Consider the following 13,589-nt stretch of genomic DNA (forward strand, 5'->3'; position numbering starts at 1 on the left):
AGACTGCATCAGTCCGTGGCTTTAGCGCCTTGAGACCCTCGCGGGTGTGTAGCGCGCCCTATAAATACTGTGAATGATTGATCGTGGCTTGTGATTTTGTTCCGCATTTGTAAAGTGCTTTACACCACTGCATTGTCACCTACAACTTGCTAATTTCTTTAGTCTTTACACTACTACAGTGTGACCTACAACCTACTTATCTCTACAGTGCTTTACACCACTGTGGTGACACCTACAACTTGTTTATTTGTTTAGTCTTTACACTACTGCAGTGTGGCCTACAAACTACTTATTTGTACAGGGCTTTACACCACTGTAGTGCCACCTACAACTTGCATAATGTTATAGCCTTTACTCTACTGTAGTGTCACTTACATCTTGCTTACTTGTATAGTACTTTACACCACTGCAGTGTCACCTGCAACTTATTTGTATAGTCTTTACACCACTTTAGTGTCACTTACAACTTGCCTATTTGTATAGTGCTTTACATCGGCATAGTGTCACCTAAATGGTGTGATAACCACTGCATGTGTTTTCAAGTTAGACATACCATTAAATACTGCGGAATCCATTAAAACTTCTATTATCTTTTTAAAGAATGTAAATAATTCGTATTTGCACTAATATGTTTGTTTCACTGCGTGTTTTGTTTCACTCTGTGTGCAGTTAGAAGAAGGTGGTGGTGTTGAAGAGCAGGGTGTTGCCTGTGTAACCAACACCCCTGCTGGATAGAACGTGGTACAACCGAAATGATACCAAAGGAATTGGAAGCTGGGCAAGGTGGCAATATTAAAAATACACATAAACACCATGTATGTTTAGAAGCCAAAACAAGCACATTCCAGATTATTCACCGTTCATGAGTACGCAGCTTCACTTTACACTGCACTGTACTGTGAACTACACAACACCACAATAGTAGGTAACAAAATTAGCATTTTTCAAATGGCATTCCGACAGGTACAGTGCAGTCCTCACTCAGTGTAGAAACTAACCCAGACCAAAGACAGACAAAACACTTCGAGGCCCTTGGCGCTGTGATTGTAATATTTGATCTAAACATTTTAATCTAAAGCATTTCTGTTCCTCTCGCATCAGACGGTTCTTCTCAGCCACATGTCCTGTGGGCTGGGGATGGAACCAGCATAGACAAGAAATGCTAAACTCCTTTACAAAGGTTCTCTATTGCTGATACTCACAATTAAAAGGTGTTCGAGACATTTGGACAGATCTGCCTGAGCTTCCGATCTCTTTTTCAGACCGAAGGTCGGGACACTTATAACAAGTATTATTAACGAGGCATCGGCAATGCAAATAGGACTCGCCTTGATGACACACTGGCTTTGTAAATGCATTTTGCGGACGCTGCACAACAAAAGTTGTTCCCTTCTCAACGCGGACAGATTAAAAACAAGGGTGTGGCAGAAAGAAATGGAAGAGGTGGAGGGACGTTGTCAACATCAGAGCTCCGACTGGATTTAAAGTGACAAGTTGAAAAAATGGCAAAGCAGAGTTCCGAGCGGAGCACTGGAAAGGCAGACCATCTGTGTTGTGAAGAGCTCGTGGGAAAAATGCTACCGCCGGTGTTGTGTAATATCAGATATCCCCTTCCGATCGGGTATCCCCTGCTCTTCGGCTTCTTTCGGGACTCCTCCCACCTCGCACACAGTGGCTGCGTGCTCCTGTTACGTCATGCACGCTCTTCTAGTCCCTGCCCATCAGAGCCTCTCTTGCAGGTGCAGACAAAAGAGCAACACGCTGAGCTGGGGATTGATTTAACCCCTTCTGTGCCACGCCCTTTCCCCTTCCTGTGCCGGTCGTTACATTAGTGGGTGGGGTTCATGACGAGATAGTCTCGTCATGGGCACAGCGCGACCGTGCTCCATGACAAGACTATCTCGTCATGGGCACTGAAGAGGTTAAGGTGCGTATTTGTATTTTCATTCAAGCGCTTAGTTTCAAAGCATCTGGTGAAAATGATACAGACTAGCGAAATTTACAAATCTGCACTGTATCCATACCTAATCGATTAAGGCCATTAAACTGAGCTGGGTGTTGATGTAAAATGCGTCATTTATTATAGAAATGGTGGGCAAAAACAAAATCCGGTGATAATTTTACAGACTGCAGCGAATTTTACAAATCGTACTGTATCTATTAAGGCCTATAACGTTTGTGTTGTCCCAGTCTTGCTAACATAAGCTTATTCCAGAACGTCAGTAACAAAGTGAGAGGATGTGGTCCGTCGGCTGCGCTGCAGACTTTGGTGCTGGAAACCAGAGTTCGAGCCTCGGGGTCGCGTCCACATTCTGTGATTCTGGGCAAATCACTTAATCTCTTCGTGCCTGAATGTGTAATGTAAATGTGGTGCTCGTGTACAGCGCTCCAATACCTTCGGGTCGAGTTTGCGCTATAGAAATATGCAAAAAAAAAAAAAAAATTACGACCGCTCCAACTAGTGGCTTTGAGCATATGGTAACTCTCTGGATATAGCCTATTATGTGATATAATGCACGCCCGGCCAAATCAGCGAATCCTATCCAGTGCCCTCCTCGTTGCTCATTAATTAAGTTTACCGTAGATAGTCTCTGAGTACCTTAAGTTTGACATGCTTAGGAGAGGGTTTATGCTCCTACGCACAAGGGTGTAGATTCAAAAGGTGAGGGAGTGTCATTGTGATACTATGCCACCCAATATAAATGTATTTTTTTTGTAAGTAGTTCGGTTCAGGGGCCTATGGTGAGGTGTTTCCCAGAACTTTTCTGATACAAAGAGACTATTCACATTCATTCACTGCTCTCTCTGTTTTGAAAGTCTTCCAAAAAAATTTAATTTCTAAATTATTGTGTTTTTTCCTCACTTCGTACCCCTACCAATCTACATTCGTTTCCTATTCCACTGCCCATTCAGTCCCTCTAATGTTCCAGCGTGATTGTTGAACATCTGAAGATCATCCCCAACCCCACCTCCTATTTACCGATCATGCTACGCCCCTGCATACGGAGGGCAAAGTTAGTAGAGGCCCTGCTAGACAATTAGGGCACATTGATGCTTTATCTATACAGGTGTGTAAGGGGCACAGGTCCCAACGGGTTTCAGAACAGGTGTTGTGTAATATCTGGTATCCCCATCACATCCTGTATCAACATCCCCAATATGTGTTGTGTTATATTTGATATCCTTATCGTATTATATATCCCCTGCTCTTCAGCTCCTTTCAGCACTCCTCCCACCTTGCACACAGTGGCTGCGCGCTTCTATCAACCCTCTTAACGTCATGCACACTATTTTCTACTCTGTGCCCATCAGAGCCACTCTTGCAGGAGCACACAAAAGAGCAGCACGCCAAGTTGCTGATTTATTTATGGTTCATGTATCATCACTCCAGTGCTTATTTTATTTTTACAGTAATTTATTTTAGCAGTAGACAAAAAAAACTGGCATAATGTTACAGACTGCAGCAAATTTTACAAACCAGTACTGTCATGTAGGAAGCTGGTCTGTATATACTATACCAAGTAAGGAATGGGGTGTGCAGAGTCCAATGGATCCCAAGAGGTATGTCAGAGGATAAAGTAGATAATACTTTACTCTCTTTTGTGTTATTGTGTTTGAGCAGTCAGGCTTATCAGAGGATAATGTTAAGCATTTGTTGTACACTCTCATACCAGGAATTATGTCACACGCTCAACAGACTGAATCTCAAACAATTGTTTTTTAAAAAAGGGGTTACTTTATTTTTTTTATTAGAACCAAATTTTACTCAGTAGCAGGTAAGTGATACTTTTCATGCAATACTTTTCAAGGTACAGTGTGCACTGGTTTTGTAGAAACAAACAAATTATTTTTCAGTCGAGAAAATGGGTTGTAAGCCCTTAAGAGTACTTGTAATTAATTCTAGATTACTTTCTAGTTACTTTGTAATTACTTTTATGGTTTGGGGTTCGACAAACTAATACAGTTTAAACAACACAGGGCATCAGTAAGCAGGTTTTGAAAATACTAAGTAACTTTTGTTGCAGTACCAGACAGGGTCAATACTTGACAATATTTTTCAGAGAAAAAGCCACCATACAATCCTATGGAGAAAAACAAAGGGTTAAGTTTGCAGGTAATTAAACTGTTTTGTTAACTTTGCTTTGGATCGTATAACCAAGCTTCCCCAAGGTTCAGGTTTGCATTCCAGGTGAAACACCAACGGCACTAGGACGGCCGGGAGCAGAGTGCAGGTTGCAATGGTAGCCAATGTGGCACCTCGATTTGGGGCTGCTCACGGGCAGGCCACTGTGTCTTGGGAGGCAAGCTCTTGGGGTTAAGGTGAGGGCAAAGGGGGTCCCAGGTCAGCACCACAACTGCCTCACCAGCGGTGCATGGGCGGCCGGGTGCAGGGTGCTTAGGCGGTGTTGGGAGCCCAATGCATTCCTATGGGGATTGCCGGTCAAGGAAAAAAGACTGCAGACTGGAGCCAGTGAGCTAATGGTTGGAGGGCGAAGTTGGAGAGTTGCTGGACACCAGGACACCATAGGTCGGGCACTTCATGACTCAGGGGCTGCAGGTGCAGGGGTGTCTTTTCGTGTCGGGTTCTCCTCACCGGTTCTGGTTGCGCTTGGGGGGACCCATCAGGGTGAGGCTGCAGGCGTTGAAGAGAAGGTCCGATGAGGGTCGTCCAAAGCTGGATCCCAGGTCAGGATCACCGTGGGGACCTCACTGGGGTGTTGGGTCACTCGGGCCATGGGCTTCGGGTGCAGAGTGTTGAGGATTCACAGTGGCAGCTGTGGTCCTGGTTTGGGTTGCTTTTGGACAAATACGGTGACTACAGGAGATCTGAGTCTTTTTGGAGGGCAGGACAGGACAGGACCCTGGGGTTTTTGGAGGCTGCTGGCTGCAGGACCCATTGGTTTTATCTTGTAGGGGTTCCAAAGCAGGAGACAGGCAGGTAGGGCTGTGGCCAAGGCAGTTGTCGTCATCCTCTTTTCTGCATCAAGGCTCTTTGGTCCTTCTTCTTGCCGAGTTGAATCTGAAGAGGCAAGGTTCAAGAGTCCCCCTAAACACTAGATTTAGGGGCGTTACAGGGGTGTTCAGGTCGGGACCAATGGTTCCCTTCCCTGGGGTGTCTACATCCCCTAGTGTGCCACCATCTAGGGGGAGGGGGGCATAGGACTCTTCCTGATTGGAGAAGTCCCCTCATCTTCAAGATGGAGGGGACTGAGATGTGTACTTCACTTCGCCTCCCCCACCTGAGGTTGGCGAAGGTGGGCACAACATCCTTCCGGGCTAGGTTTTCCATCTGATTTTCCTACCCAAAGTAGGGGTCGGAACCGGTGGGCACCAGTTGCTTATAGCAGCTAAAGGCTAGGGGTAGCTAACAAAGGTGGCAGGCCTTTGAAGCCTCCCCTTTGTGGACCCTACTCATCCAGGGGGAGGAGGCATGACACCTCTGCCCAAGATAGTCTTTCTTGCAGAATCCAGAGAGCGGAGGCTCTCTACCCAGGGGTCCGAAAACAGTTCTGGTGGTGACAGATGGCTGACAGCCAGTCAGAAACCACACCTGGGCAGTCATTTTTAAGGGGTCATGTCTAAGATGCCCTCTGAGCGCATTTTACATTAAATCCCACCACACTGGCATCAGTGTCTGTTAAATGTGCCGAGAAGCTTTGTACCAAACTTCCAAGTTTTCAGTGGAGCCATTTTGGGGCTGTGGAGTTCATGACAAACTCCCAGCCCCTACACTCAAGATGGCTTCACTGCACTTACAATGCCTGTGGATATCACAGACACTGTAGGGGTAGGATGGTGCATCCTGCCTTCAAGGCTGTACAGCCTGCTAGAAGGGTGTCTTGCCCATGCCACAAGCAGTGTTGGGAGGCATAGCACCCAGGGATGGGTGCCATGTCGACTCTTCAGGTTAGGCTGCACCAGAACGCTCAGCCTGCAGTGGCAGTGTGTGGGTGTTCAGGTGAGGGGTCTCTAAGGGTGGCATATTACATGCGGCAGCCCTTAGAGGCCCTCTCTAGTCAAAAAGCCCTTGTTTACAGGGGTATCTTTTACAAGGGACTTACAGGTGGCCCAGAGATGTGCCAATTCTGGATATAAAGGTACAGTTTTGGGGAACAAACACAGGCACTGGGAACCTGATTGTCAGGGACCCAGGGCACACTCAGTCAAGTTGGCATCAGGTATCTGGCAAAAAGTTAGGGGTAACCATGCAAAAGGGGCACTTTCATGAATATCAATACTGTATCGATTAAGGCCATTAAAGTAAAAAACTGTTTGGGAAATTTAACAGAGATTTGATCAGCGTAACACTGTTAGTGACAGATTATTTTTCAGAAGCATATTTTTTGTGTGCAATTAATTGAAGGATTATGGCTAAAAAATGATACTTTTTGGAATGGCACTTACTGCAAAAGGGTGATGCATTTCCTGCTAAGATGTGCTCCCTTGCAAAAACGGTCCTTTATTTTACATCCCAAACGTGGACTTCTAAGACTGGGAGACACCCATGCAACTAAAACAATCAATCAATTAGGGGAAATACTAGCATGCTACTTACCTGTGAGGGTCTCAAGGTGCTGGGGGGAGGGGGCAGGTCCAGTCAGTCGAAGACCCAGGTTCTGTGGATCTTCCTGAAGATGTACAGGGTGGGGGCTTGCCTGGTGTTGATGGGTAGCTTGTTCCAGGTCTTGGCCACAATGTAGGAAAAGGTTATTCTGCCTGTTCTTGCTCTGCGGATACGTGGGGGTTCGGCGAGGTGAACGGATCAGAGTTTCCTCTTGGGTGTGTGGGAGGAGATTCGGTCATTGAGGTATTGGCGTCCGGTGTTGTAAGCATGGGTGAGTATCTTGAAGGTTACTCGTTTCTCAACGGGGAGTCAGCGAAGGTTGCTCAGGTGCTGGGTGATATGTTCGTGTCGAGGGATGCCAAGGATGAGTCTGGCTGCAGTGTTCTGTACGCTCTGGTGTTTGCGGAGTAGAGACTTATTGATCCTGGCATAGAGGGCGTTTCCATAGTCCAGTCTGCTGTTTGAGTGCGTGGTTGATGGTCTTCCTTGATTCGGGGGTGGGGGGGTATCCATTTGAAGGTCTATCGGAGGATGCGGAGGGTGTTGAAGCAGGTGGAGGCAACGGCATTGACCTCTTAGGTCATGGAGAGGGAGGAGTCGAGTATGATGCAGAGGTTTCTGGCGTGGTCCATGTAGGTGCAAGGGGTTGTCAAGTGCGGTGGACCACCAGGATTTGTCCCATGCATAGGGGGTGGGTTCAAGGAAGAGGACCTCCGTCTTGTCCGATTTGAGCTTCAGGCAGCTGTTACTCATCCCGGATGCAACATCTTTCATTCCTTCATGGAATTCGAGTCTGGTTGTGATGGGGTCCTTGGTGAGGGAGAGGATGAGTTGTGTGTCATTGGCGTAGGATACTATGCTGAGTCTGTGCTGTCTGACGATGGCAGCAAGGGTTTCCATGTAGATGTTGAAGAGCATGGGGCTGAGCGATGATCCTTGGGGTACTCCGCAGTTGATTTCCGTGGGTTCGTAGAGAAAAGGTGGAATTCTGATTCTTTGGGTTCTCCCGGCGAGGAAGGAGCAGAGCCATTCGAGGGCGTTTCCCAGAATTCTGGCTTCATGGAGTCTGGCGGTGAGTGTGCGGTGGGAGACGGTGTTGAAGGCTGCAGAGAGGTCTAGTAGGATTAGTGCACCAGTGTGTCCTTGGTCGAGGAGGGTGCGGATGTCGTCTGTGGTGGCGAGTGAGAGGAGTGAGATGGGTCGGTAGATTGAGGTCCGTGGGGCCTGCTCAAGGCTTCTTGAGTATGTGTCTGACTTCTGCGCTTTTCCAGTCGTCGGGAAAGATGCCGTTTTGAAGGTGGCTTTGATGGTGCATCGGAGTTCTGGAGCGATGGCGGCGGTTGCTCTGTGGAAGATGTGCGGGGGGCAGGGGTTTGTATGGGCTCCTGAGTGGATGCCTTTCATGGACTATGCGCTGTCTTTGGTGGTGACCAGGTGGTCGGTTGACTGGTGTTGCTGGAGGATGGAGTGGTTTCGGAGTCAGGTCTCTGTTTGTTGAAGTTGGGACTTTCTCTTCTGATGGAAGTAGGAGCCGAGCTTGTTGCAGAATTCCTGGGAGGGGGTGATGACAGTTGTTTCGCTGGGGGGGGGGGGGATTGGTGAATTCCTGGATAAACAGAGGCATACTCTGTTGTGTGCTCAGTAGGACTTTACAATTTTAAAACGCACTTTTATACGTGTCCATATCAGTATTGAAAATAATGTTTTAAACCATACTGGCAAAAATGCAGATCGATTTCTACACAATGACTATGAAAATTGATAAGTAATGCCATTGATGCGGTTTGCTGTTTATATTTCGGATTTTTCCTCACTTTTCTTTCTCCAAGAGTATTTCCTTTTTCCTGATTTTTTTTATTTGTATATTCAGGGTCCCTGGTACTATGCAGCCGGAGAGCGTTAAAATATTTTGCAGTGTTGGCTAAATTATCATGTGGCAAAAACCAAAATATGCAGAATAATGCAGCGATGTTTTTGATACTATCATTATTTTATTTTTACATGTAACACATGTTAATACTGTTTGGGGAACGATTTCACATCACTAGTACCAGTTTAACAAACACATACAGAAATAGGCAACTGAAAGATGACCAGTTAACCTGTGTGGAGGACAATTCAAAGGACCTGCATTCATGTTTTTAGTTACTTTTTGTCTGTTTGAGCTCCAATGTATTTATTAATATCTGTAGATTGTGCAGCTGATAATGTATTATGTGGCAAATCTTTTATTATGTCAAAAGAGCTGCAGCTGTCTAATCGCATAATTCCATGGTCATCTAATTTTTCCACAGTGACTTTCAGTGGTTCATAAATGTTCAGGCTCCATGTCCCTGACAGCTTTTGATTTTGAGCCTGTCGTGCCTCTCAATGCTCCAGTGCGGCCAGCAGAGCTGACCTTTAGCATGGGCGAGGTGTGCCCAGGCCCAGCGGACCAATATTCTGAGGGGTGCACATAGCTGTGTGTATTACAGTAATGCTAACAGTAGCAGCTGTGTCATCTTTCTCGAGCCTTGTCTGTGTCCCTGAGTACTCATTTCTGTTGGATGTGCCAGTAAGTGGTTTTAATCTTTTATTTTCATAACTTGTGCAATGTTTTAACACCCAACTGACCCTTTCTTGCTGTCCCTCACTGTCTCACCCCTTCTGACACACACCAACAAAACCATCATCAGCGTCACACATCTATGCTATCGTTTTTTAGATGAGCTGGGGGAGGTCTGGAGAGTCACTGCTCAGCCAGGGACGCAACAGTGAATGTATAAGGGGCCCCTGCTTTATCATTTAATTTCTTAGCATCAGCAAGGGTGCCAAATGTCTTTCCACTCAGGGCTCTATATAAACAAATTCCAGCTTTGTCTGCTGCACCCTTGCAGCTGTTGGCATGGTTTGGGCAGCACTACCACTGCAAGATGTTTCCAGAGGGTAAGGACTGCAACGATGGCAGAGCGTAGCGCCTCTAGACTATTTGAAGACAGCAGGCACCCGGCCGCTCTGCCATCTTAGGCCCCCACATTGAATGTTTCAAGAAGATCCATGATTCCACACAGTTATGAGATTTGACCTTTTAAATGGTGCTTATGGTGTCAGAAACAGCTAATGCTTGCTTTTGCCTGACCAGGGCATTCAGGAACAGAGGATGCTACGCTTCTTTTGTAAAGAAATTCTAGTTACGCTTCTTTGGCTCTGTCCTTATTAGAGGCCCACAGCCACACTTTTTTAGCCCACTTAAAGCATTGGTGCTTAGCCAATAAAGCACGCCTGGGCAAAGGCAATTAGTCTTGCCTTTGTGATCTATTGGCTTTGTGCAGTATGGCTAATGAGGAAACCAAAATAAAATTGCTTTCATGTGGCACTGTGGCTGTGTCATTTCATCAGTGCTTGCACCATGCATGCATGCATCAACAAAATGTGAAGGGTTTCTTTTTTGCCTTTTTATTATGGTTCTAAGTTGGATTGGTAAATGAAAGATAGCGTGAAAGCATTTTATTTAGGAAAGTGAGTGGAGGATATAACAAGGAGAGTGTGTATGAGCTTCTATATAAATTTGGAGCTATGATGAATGAAAGAGTGGTGGTGGTCGTAATGGCAGGGGTGGTCATGTTAGGATGTTGGTGGCGAGGTTGGTGGTCAGAGGGTGGTATTGTGGTAGGGGTGTGGGGATGATTAGTGTGGTGGTGGTTACCGTGGGGTTTTAGTGGTGTTTACCTTGGAGGTGCCATTAGCGTTATGATGGTTCGGTTATGCCACTGTGGTTAAGTTATAGTGGTTGCGGTTATCTTATGTTGGTGGTGGTAAAGCTGGTGGTGTTTTATTTTTCTAGGGTGGTGGTTTGTGTGGTAGTGGTAGTTATGGTGATGTTGGTGGTTGTGGCTGGTAGTAGTGTTAATAGAGGTGCTGGTGGTTAGGGTTATGGTGGCTGGGTGCAGTTAGGGTAGGGTGCTGGTGGTTAGGGTATGGTGGTGGTGGTTATGGTGATTATGGTCGTACTGCTGATTAGGATGGTGTTGGTCAGGGTGATGTTAGAGTGTTTCTTGGTTAGGGTGGTAGTTTTGTTGGTGGTAGGGTGTTTTTTTATAGAATAGTGGTGGTAGGGTGGTGGTGGCAGTGGCAGTGGCAGGGTTGTGTGGTGGTAGGGTGGTGGTGGTAGTAGGGTGATGGTAGAATGGTGGTTTTGATAGGGATAGGGTGCTTGTGGTATGGTGGTGGATGTAGGTGGGTTTTGCATTTTGTTTGCCTTCATGTGTCTGAGTGCTTCTGAGATAGTTCATTTAGATGCGCAAGGGGCAAGCAACAATGAACAGTGGAGAAGGTATGCAAACACTTTCACTCTTACAGAGTGCTGCAACTAGAATTTTAAACAGTTCTACGAAATCGTGTGAGCAGTGGAAGAACCAGTGAAGAACATTCGGTGCCTCAAGGAAGCTAAACTTTGCCCACACTCAGGGGAGTGACAAACACACTTGAAGTGAAGCAAGCACGTCTAACTCAAACTACTACTCAGCATGCACATATCTAAGCACCTTAATAGACTCTACTGTCTCCCTAAGCACAAACACACCTTTTTCAAGCTTCTCACACACACTTGCAAGTCACTACACAATCGAAGCCCAGAATACCACAGCTGCAACATCCATTTCCACACACCAGCCATACTCCTTCCCTCTGCTAGCCTTCTCGCCCATGTTGCCTAGCCAGAGGCCACAGCCTTTTCTGCTTGTGCCACAAAGTTTGCAATAACCTCCCCTACTACATCAGATATGTTATGTATACTATAACTCCAGAAATTGAAAACTTAGGGGCATATGTACAAGAAATTGGCAGAGTGCTGTGGTATGCCAAAATTGATAACGCCGTGCCCCTTTCAGTTTCAAAATGCAGGGATGTGCTGTATTTACCAAAAATAAGGCGCACCCCTGCGTTCCTAAAGAAGCTGCCTAGCACCAGTGTAGGCGCCCCAGCACCATTTTGCTAGTGTGCCTGCACTGCACGGGGTATTTATTATGGGCAGGAATGGACAACTTCCTGCACATAAACAATCTTAACAGGCAATTTGCTTTATTGAAAATAGCAATATACATGGAGAAATAAAACATTTCACCTCATTTCGCCTGCTTAAGACCATGTATTCCCTGGCGATATTTTTGGCGCTGCCCCATACTTTGCAAATATGGGGCAGCGTCAAATAGAATTGGTGTTATGGTGGAACACCCACTGCAACACCAACTGCCTGCCACTTTCATGCCAAGTGCTGCCTGAATAGGGGCATTATTTACAAGGCAGCGTTCAGCCATGATAAGTGGCTTAACTCCGCCTTGTAAATAAGGCGATGGACTTAATCCCACCAGCACATTGCAAAAAGTGATGTTCTGGTGGCGTTAACTCCTGGTAATTATGCCCCATAGTTTTTTCATAGGTTGCAGATAGGACAGCAACTCCCCTTTTTTGTGAAATGTGCATCATACAAACAAGTATGACATAACACAACATGTTGTAACGTGGTATTATTTAGTGCTTGTATCATATTTATCCTGAAGAGCAAAGAATAAACATTACTAGTTTTACAATAGGCATTATTGCAATCAAAACATATATCGAGCAATAACAACATAGATTAAAACTCAACATAATACCTACCAAACAACATTCCTTTTCTAAAATGTGGTGAGTTTGTGAAGAGGTTGCTCATCAACTTCTTTTTAAAAAAAAATAGTTCTCTCATGACTATCCAAAGTGTTTGTCCACACCTGCAATCCGGTGTTTATGTAAGTTCTTGTTTTCTTTAATGAGTACTATAGTTCTTTTATATATTATTTTTGTAAATATTTTACATGTAAAGCAAACCTTTGAGGGCTTATTGTTGAGCATAAAATGGATTATGATTAACAAGGGGCCCATGTTGCAAAATAAACAACTTTTATTCAATGCACACGTGATGTGTTGTGTTTTACAAAAATCTCAATTTGCCACTTACCTTTTATCTTTAAGTATCAATGTTAAGTCTTTTTTTTATTCTTGTTTTTTTTCTAGACTTACAGAAATCAATATCTCCAAACAAAGCAAGTATTAAATGTGTTTATGTAGCACCAAATGCAAGGGAGCCACACGTTTTTGCAATGCTCTAGATATTGCTACACTAGTTGTGTGAAGTCCTGGGTCGATGAGGGGTTACTGGGTTCAAATTACATGGTGAAACTCTTTTGCCACTGGTGCCCTGAGGCTTTACTTTTCTTTTGGACCAAAAACTAAGAACCAAGCAAACCCGATTCATATGTGACCCTCTGGGTAGAAAAATTAAGTAGTTCAAGGGTTAGCTGAGGAGTGGTTGTGGGTTTACAGACTCAACACAATAGACCATCCAACCTCCATAATTAAATCAGTGTTCAGTCAGTTCTTTCAATTAGACAAAGTATTTTAATTCAAAGCCACAACATAATACCATAAACAGTTACTAAAGGCCACTTTAATTGGAAAAACAAAATATTGTGTAATAATCAGGATAAGTTACTGGATAGTCATTATGATTCAGGCCTATAGCCTTTCTGGGATGATGGTGTGTCAAATGTTCACAGGTAGCGCCTGTGGGCATGTATTATCTCTGCCAAGAAACGTAAGCACTGATTATGACTTTGGAGGTCTGGAAGCAGGTTGCCACACCAGCGCCCGGTGCAAATCCGCAAATGTCGTCTGCCGCCCGCTCACCAGATTGCCAGGTTCCTTGTTGTCGGGGGGGTGGGGGGGTGGATGGGCGAAGCAGCAGTCCTATTGCTGTGCCTATTGAATAGACACCACAATGGGAGTGCCTAAGGCCGTTCCTGTCAGTCATGGATTGTGCAGTCCATTCCATGCAGGAAAGGGTTGCATGCATAAAGGGGGGCTCAACATGTGCTCCCCTGCATGCATCCCTGTGCACAGTAGCAACAGGAGCTATGCAGGGTTCCCTTTGTTTCCCCATGGCTTCCCTTTTCATGGTGGACTGTTGCAGCACCACCAAGCATAATACGAGTTTCCCTAACCCCAGCCT

The sequence above is a fragment of the Triturus cristatus genome, chromosome 1_1, assembly GCF_964204655.1.
Source record: "Triturus cristatus chromosome 1_1, aTriCri1.1, whole genome shotgun sequence".
In the NCBI taxonomy this organism is placed as follows: Eukaryota; Metazoa; Chordata; class Amphibia; order Caudata; family Salamandridae; genus Triturus; species Triturus cristatus.